The sequence below is a fragment of the Corvus cornix genome, chromosome Z (assembly GCF_000738735.6).
Source record: "Corvus cornix cornix isolate S_Up_H32 chromosome Z, ASM73873v5, whole genome shotgun sequence".
Taxonomy (NCBI): Eukaryota; Metazoa; Chordata; class Aves; order Passeriformes; family Corvidae; genus Corvus; species Corvus cornix.
Window position 1 is genome coordinate 74,287,185 of NC_046357.1, and position 8,055 is coordinate 74,295,239.

The window sequence follows — 8,055 nt, forward strand, 5'->3', positions numbered from 1 at the left end:
TGCTTGCACATCTATCTGTACAGAGATCTAGAGCTGCACTGGCTTTCTTGCATGCACAAAATAATTAATTTCTCTATTTACATTGGTTTTCCAGAGTACAGAGTTAGATGAGGGGTCTTTATTTACCTTACAAAGGACTGTGAAGAGAAACAAGCTCTGTGGAGTTTTTCAGACTGATCTATGTCCCCCAGAACTCTTCCTCATTATTAGTATCTTTGCAGCACACTGTTAAATTCAGCCAGAGATGCTGCTTCATTTTTTCCTCTGGAAATACTGTTTTTCAAGCCAATAACTATAACTGACAATTTCTTAATGTATTGTCCAAAAGCTCTTTCTCATTTCAAGTCATCTTTCCTAATCCCATTTCTCATATTACATTCTCTGCTCCGCGTTGATACCCTTCAAGCCTTATCAAATGTTTCCTTTGTTGTCCTGTAGCCAGCCTGTATGTATTTAACCTAAACCCATCCCTCATAAATCCAGGCTCCAAATACCTCTCCTGTGCTCGGTGTTCTTCCCTCCATCCCTCCAGCTGTCAATATCTCCCTGCTAACGCGACCTCAGCATCCCCAGCGACAGGAGACCCCTGCTTATTAGACTGAAATTGAGCTGGTCTTCATTGCTGTCAAATCAGTATTCCAAATTAATGCCTAATTTGCTGTCAGTTGCTACTTTTTAAGCCCCTTTTGCCAGTGCTGCTTTCCAAGGTTTCCCTCACCCGCAGGAATCTGTGTCTCAGATTATTTTTCCCTTGATAGGCTGGCGCTAATTAATGTTCCTAAAATGCTTTTAAAGTGGAAAGCGCTGTATAAATATTAAGCATCCTTATCTGTGGTGGGAAACGTGCCCCATTACTGTTGTCATATAAACTTCACATCAACACACTCTGTGCACAGCCCTTGGTCATGGGCACTTGATTTCCAACAAAGCACTGCTGACTGAATAAAATAATGTGAAATATTTATGTGTGGGCTGTGTACACACGAGAGCTGGGCCCTGCAATGTGTGTGTTGCACTCACAAAACACAACCCAAACCACTCTGCTCTTTGTGTATTTAATGTAAACAGAAACTCAGAGCAGTTTGCAGCTTTGCCTGTGTATTTTGTGCCGATTTTTGCTGTATAAACACTGTCTCATTGAATTATTGGCTGCCCAGCAAGGCCTGGTGCAGGGGATTGTTCAATACTGAATGAAATGAAGTTTGGTGAGTTCAGGCAGCTTGGGTATTAATCATTCAGAAAAACAAAATGAACAAAAAGGCCTTGTGTTTTCACTGCCTAGCATTTCCTACATTTGACTTTAATGGGTGTCATTGCCAATGTTCTGTTCCACAAAGGAGTGGAACTTATTTCTGCACAGTTTAACACCTTGAAACCACAGCAGGTGATGGTGTGCATCCTCCACTGCCACCGTGGTGCCCTTGGGGACTCACAGCTCATGGCTGGGGGATTTATGGCACAGAGTACAAGCCTGAGGGGACGATGAGCACGGGGGAAACAAAGGAAGGAAACCAACCCAGATAATTTGTTAAAGCAGGCATTAAATAGGTTGGCAAGGTTTGTTCTTCCAAAAGGCTGCATTCTTGGACCCAGTCCAATAAATCACTTACCATAGAGCTCACAGGAATTATGCAGAGATTGGAGGTTAAATCTTTGTTTACATACTTGGTTTTGGTTGGGATCGGCACAATCAGCACCCACCAGGATTCACCTACCACTTAGCCCAGGAGAGTTTTCTTAAATGTGAAATTTTGTGATAAAATTTTGTGATAAATTTTCTGCAAGCCTTGCTCCAGAGCAATGGGGATGGCAGATCTTCACTTCCACTTGTACTGTTTTCCAACAAAGCTACTTACTATGAGGCATTTTACCATATTCCCTCTTCATCTGAACTAGAGTCCCTCTACAAAGTTCAGGCCAAAACAGAAAAACCAGCACTTAATCTTCTCAAAGACTATAAAAAAGCCATTCCATCCAACCCCCTGATGCTTTTGCATGGCAGGTTCCATTTGCTGAACTCTACGTGGTGATGCTGTGGAGGAGGGTACACCTGTGCCAGGTTTCCCACCCCAAAAAGCCAGCAGGTTGTTTACTTTGGAGGTTGTTTGGGTAGCACAGCACACAGCCAAAGCACCCGTCATGCTACCACAAGACCAGAAAAAAAGCTGTGTTTGTCTCCCTCATAAAACAGAGAACAGAGCCCTGAACCTCGTATAAAATGTCTAGACTCTGGATAAACAGTCACCAGCGCTGGTGCTGCTGCTGGTTACTGAATTACCACGGGGACAAAGCTGCACATGAATGTCAGCCACACTCAGGGATGAGGAGCAGGCCTGAGATGATCTCTGAGATATTCTCTGCCCTCCCAGGATCCGAGGATGCAGCCACAGGACGTTTCCCAGGCCCCATTCCACCCTCACACCCAACCTGCAGGTGATCCTCAGCCCAGATTCCTTTTCCACTCGGGCATTTCTCATCTCTAAGATGCAGCTGGAGCACGGGAGGATCTGCAGTACCTCTGTCACTATTGCTATTTTATCTGCATTTTTTTAACACCAGCATCCTCAGCAGCAGGACACAAAGCCAATAATTCACAGAACATTGCCAAGGATTCAGGACAGTCTTCACAGAAACAAGGGAAACTTAGGTGAATCAACAAAATGTAAAGGAAAAGGGCACATTCTGCTAGACACAGGCAGCTTATTTCAGGAGTACACTTTGTTGTAGTTCCACTCCATTGCCTTGACTGCTCAAATTCAGTTTGCTTAATTTTCTACACATTGATACAAAACTTATAGTTGACTATTACCCGCCATGTGTTTGCCTCAGGTTTTGTTTCCTAGCACTGCTGCTTTGGAAAAAACGTTTCCTGTATTCACACAATTACCCAAACAAAAAACACAAGCAGTTTTTATTTGTATTGCTATTCCTAGTAGAAGACAAACAGAAAGACACCAAGGTTGGTGTGCAAGGGATTTTTGTCAAAGACATGTTGGAGGTGATTCCAGCAAACATGCTTCTCACAGCCACTTTAGAAAGGTGAAAATGCCACATAAAACAAATGTACCTATCAGCAGTGATTACCTTCCCAGGTGTTCCAGTACTGGGGGAAATATTTATTTAAAAAAGCCAGCCTTAACATGAAAGAACAGCACCTGTTGCTGTTTCCACAAGCAACAGGTTTGAAAGACCTAGAAACTGGGACAGCCTTAAAGGAATTTTCCAAGATTTCATCCAGGAATGCCCCTTCTCTGGCTGAAAACCATCTGGGCTGCTTGCTGAGCAATCTTTAATCAAATTGTCTGTGACAGAGAGAAACATGCAGAAGAAAACTAAGAAAAGAAAATCAGGTCCATTTCCACCAGGGACCTAAGGAGTAGCCTCAACTGAGATGGAAAGTCAGAAAAGGTGGACAAAGGCACTATTTCAACCTCATATTCCAAGTTACAGAGGCACAAACAGATAAATGTGTCAGTAAAATCAGCTTGCTCTTACTGCACAGTAAGCTCTTGTGAATAACCAACTTCTCCCCAGCACATTTTTTAAAAGAATAATTTGTTTCTAGTCAAAAAGCCTGTGTGCCAGCTTCCAGCACAGAATAAAATCTTTACAGTGGAGTTATAAATTTTTTTGAGAAGTGGGTTCTATGTACTCACATACACTTAACCATTACAAGGGCAGCAGGTGTCACTATAACAAATGATGTAAAGTTTAATTTAGACATCAGAGAACACACTGAAATACTTTGGAAATTGCCACAGGTCACTTAACATTTTATATGAAAAAAAAAAAATTAAAAAACCCTAACTCCTCTCCCTAACATTTAATTATTTTTTTCCCCCTACAAGGCAAAGTAAAGAAAACACAGACATGGATTCTTTGTAATTAGCAGGACTGTGGTTTTACAGCCAAACACGGGCCAAGAAGTGAAAAGTTAACAAACCATTAGACGACATACATTGCTGGGTATGAGAACTGTGGCAATCTGCAGAACAGCTCAGGATACATGAGCATGAGGTCAACTGTTTTCAGTAGATAATTGTTGAGTATAAGCATCCTTGCCTCACAGACAAAGCATGCAACAACACACAGCGATTCCTGGCAGTTTCAAAACAATTTTATTTGCCCACCACGTTATTTAAACAAATAGAGGAAGCGTGGTCACTAATCGCAGATATGATTTAAATATTAAGGAGAGGAGAAAAATAATTCTATTTTCTTTCCTCCCTCCTTCCACTTTTCTGTGAACCACCAGTTTCCATAGCAACTGCACTGTTTACAACACAATAGCCTCTTCCTCTTCTTGCCCAGGCTCCCTGATGGTACAAAGCACTTTAAACACCTACTTCACTTTAAAGCTGGGGGACCCCCACAGCAGTGCTGGGGACCAGTGTAGGTGTTCTGCTCCATTCAGGGACAAAAAGGGGAGAGAAAAGGAGAGGTAAAAAATGCAACATCTGTTTGCTTAGGGACAGCCCTCCTTTCCCAGACTGTCTTTTTATTTTAAGGGGTTGGCTTTCAGCATTGCCTGCAGGTTTCCACACGGGAATCCTGCTCCTGCTGAGCCGGACTTTGCTCAGGTCCTACAAATATTGCTGATCAATGTCTTACTCTACATCTCATCACCATCAACGCCAGGTTGGACGGGGCTTGGAGCAACCTGGGGTAGTGGAAGGCATCCCTGTCCATGAGAGGGAATGGGGTGAGCTTTAAGGCCCCTTCCAGCCCAAATCAGTGAGGGATTCCATTTACAATAATTTACCGCCACGGTGCTCTCACTGCTGCTGGTGTCACTACCTGCCCACAACAACAAAAAAAGCCTTCAAAGCAGCAATTTTAACCCACATGGCCAAACTTAACACGCAAAACAAAATTGTCTGTGAGAAGGTTTAAGTGGAAGTTTTAGTTTTTAGTTTTAAGAAACAGAAAAACATGGTCTGTGTGGAGGTGGGCGTGGGACTGGAAGAGGTCTTTGCTCCTTCCTCAGGACCCAGAGCCTGTTTTTTGTCTGAGGAAGCCTCACCATGGTCCCCAGCAGCTGGCAGCAGCCTCCCCGTGCAGCAAACACTGCTGGAATCATCAATTTCATCCCCTGCCCCAGGAACAGCAACCCTGAGCTGCCAGCAGTGTCCCCAGCAGCTGCCGGCTTCACCTGTGCCTGCAGATAACTGCTCTTGGAGCCCTTCCTCTTCTGGAAATGAACATTTTAACTCGAGGAATACGAATATTATCTCTTACACCTAATTTTTTTTTTTTTTTGGTGGGTTTTTTGGGGGGTTTTGGGTTTTTTTTTTTTGTTTTTTTTCCTTCTTTCTTTTGCTTCAGCATAACAACTCTGGCCCTGATTCAACAATGCACTTAAGCATGTGCTTAGTTTTAAGTAGATGAATAGGCCTGTTGAAAAAACGCTCCAGTTAAGCATAAAATTAATAATATGCCTCAGTGTTTTGGATTAGGCTGTAATTGCAGGAAAAGTTTAAAGCCATATTGTATAACGCTTAAACATCCGCCCATGAGCAAATTATGCTATTCCTTAAAATAAAATAAAAAATAAAAGCTGTGGCAATGCTCCTTGCAGAAGCCAAAGTACAGGGCTGAAGATCCCTAAAGATGAAACCAGTACTATCCTGCAACGCGATAATAGCACTGTAAAAAATGATCTGTGATTTTCATGCTGATCTTTGCTGTCACACGCAATGGAGATTATTTTTTTCCCCTCAGTCTCCATAACTCAGATTATAGAGTTTAAAAATACCAGTGCAGTTTGGTGTCTTTTTGGCTAACTTGGTTCTCTTTTCAAACCCCAAATACAGTAATTTATGTAATCACAATTCCAGACCACACATGCTTGCTGAGCAGTCTTTAATTAATGTGAGCATCTCTTTACAGGCTTTACAGGAGACCTTTCTGGGTTTTTTTTAATGGGAAATTTTAAGTCCTTGTATCACTATCTTCCCCATCTACCTACAAAAAGAGAAACCTACTTTAATTTTATTGTGAAATATCCCAAATAAACATTTTAAATGGCAAATGGGCCAACGTGAACATGGAATAGACATGGCTTTCTTCCCTCCTTATGAAGGAGGTGTCTCTCAGAATGATTTGAGCAAGAAGTGAGACTTTTTTTGTGGACATCCCATCCAACCTTTATGCCCATCACAGGGAATTTCATCCGTCCTTGTGAAAGGAGAAGCCTCCCAGAAATCTTAAGCCACATCTGGAAACCTGAAGAGCGTTGTTTAGCATCTTAGTGATACATGGTGCATAAGGAGACACAGAGACGAGCGGGATGGTCTGAAGGAAGGGAACAGGCAGGAAGGGAATCCGTGCTGGGGATCAGGGATAAATACAAACCGTTGACAGCAGAGAATGAACTCTGGCACCAAGCATGAATGGGTCATGAAACAGTGAGCACATGAGTGAAACCTGAGCACAGGAGGGACTGTGAAGTCCCTAAGTTCAGCAGGATGATTGGTATTCAGACCCAACCCCCAGCTGCCATAAAGCCACCAAATTATTTGTCTCATTCGTAACGAGGACCATCCTCTGTGCCAGTTACAGGAAAATATTTATGGGGCAGTTGATAGGAAAAGCACACAGCCAGAGGAAGGGATGAAAAGGCCACAAGACATTTCTCTCTGCAGCTGTCAGTAGGAGGCTGCACACCAGAAGGAAAAAAAAAAAAAGCTCCAAGAACTTTTTGCAGTGCTTTTTTTAATCCCCTCAAGAGACACGGATACAATGATACCTATTCAGTAGCCTGAGCCTCAGAAAAACAGAGAATTATACTTCTCTGCCTCTATGTGCAGTTCTGTGTTCACATACATTGTCCAACAGCAAACGAGACAGAGGGAGAATATAGTTTCTGTAACAAAAAAGAATTGTCTCTGTCGGGACCCTCGACGTGTTGGAAATACCAAACTTTTTATTCATACCATCCATGCAGCCAGGCTTCTCAAAAGATAAAGAAAAATATTTTATCAGGCTGAATCAATACTGGACTTTCTCACCAAACACTGCCGTGCTTTATTCCTACAGGGTTGCCTGAGAGCTATGGTTTGAAAACACCACCACCACCACAAAAATCAATTTCTTTTATTATTAATCACAAGGATTTTCCTTGCAGTCGTCGTGGGAACGGTGCTCACATATTGATCTCTCCTAAGGCAGTTCCAGAAGTAATCTAACCATCTTATTTTGCCACCTTTGCAAAGAAAGTCTCCACAAGTTATCAAAAACCCCATTTCTACTCATGGGCTGTGCCTCTGAACCGTCTGATTTTCTGTCTCCTGTGCCACAAAGGACTTTTCAGTGACACTTCAGTGGGGGACACGTGGAACTGTGCCAGTTTTCCTGTCTTGTACCAGTCCATGGTATCCTTCCTACACTACAAACACTGCCTGGGCTAAGAGAGAAGCAACCTGTGAAGACCTGACAGCCAGTGATACAGAATTTTATTTAAATGTACATCAAATAAAAGATAGAGATAGTGAGAGTGCAGAGCAACCCCATCCACTATTTTAGAATTCAAGCAGGTATGATATTTTCCCCTCCAAAATCAGACTACATGGGAGCAAAGATAATGACATGTAATCATCACTTAATCCAAGTAGGATGTTTCAATACATTTTTGCTTGATGGTTTTTGTCTCTTTTGAACCACACATGGTTGATACCAGATGTGATTGTGTCCGTATCTTGTTTAGATGATGTCAAAACAACAACCTAGTGCAGAAAAGCAATGAGGAAGAAATCCCTTTACCTTCCAGCACTTATGAAGCAGTTCGGAAATAGCAAAGGTTTTGGTAAATGAACATGGTTGGTTGGCTGAGATTTGAACCACAGTCAGGCGGGAGAAGGTTGTCCCTGAGCCTGCTGTAGGTGCCAAGGCACAGCCACTGAAGAACGAGACAGAGGGTAAAATCAGAGAGCCTGGGCAAAGGGAAGCACAGTGAATCCCAGTGACACCATTAGTCACATCTCGTATCTCATTCATGTTGTGGCCTGCATGGCTGAGTAATTTCCATGCAAATAGGAAGCACTAACATCTTAATTT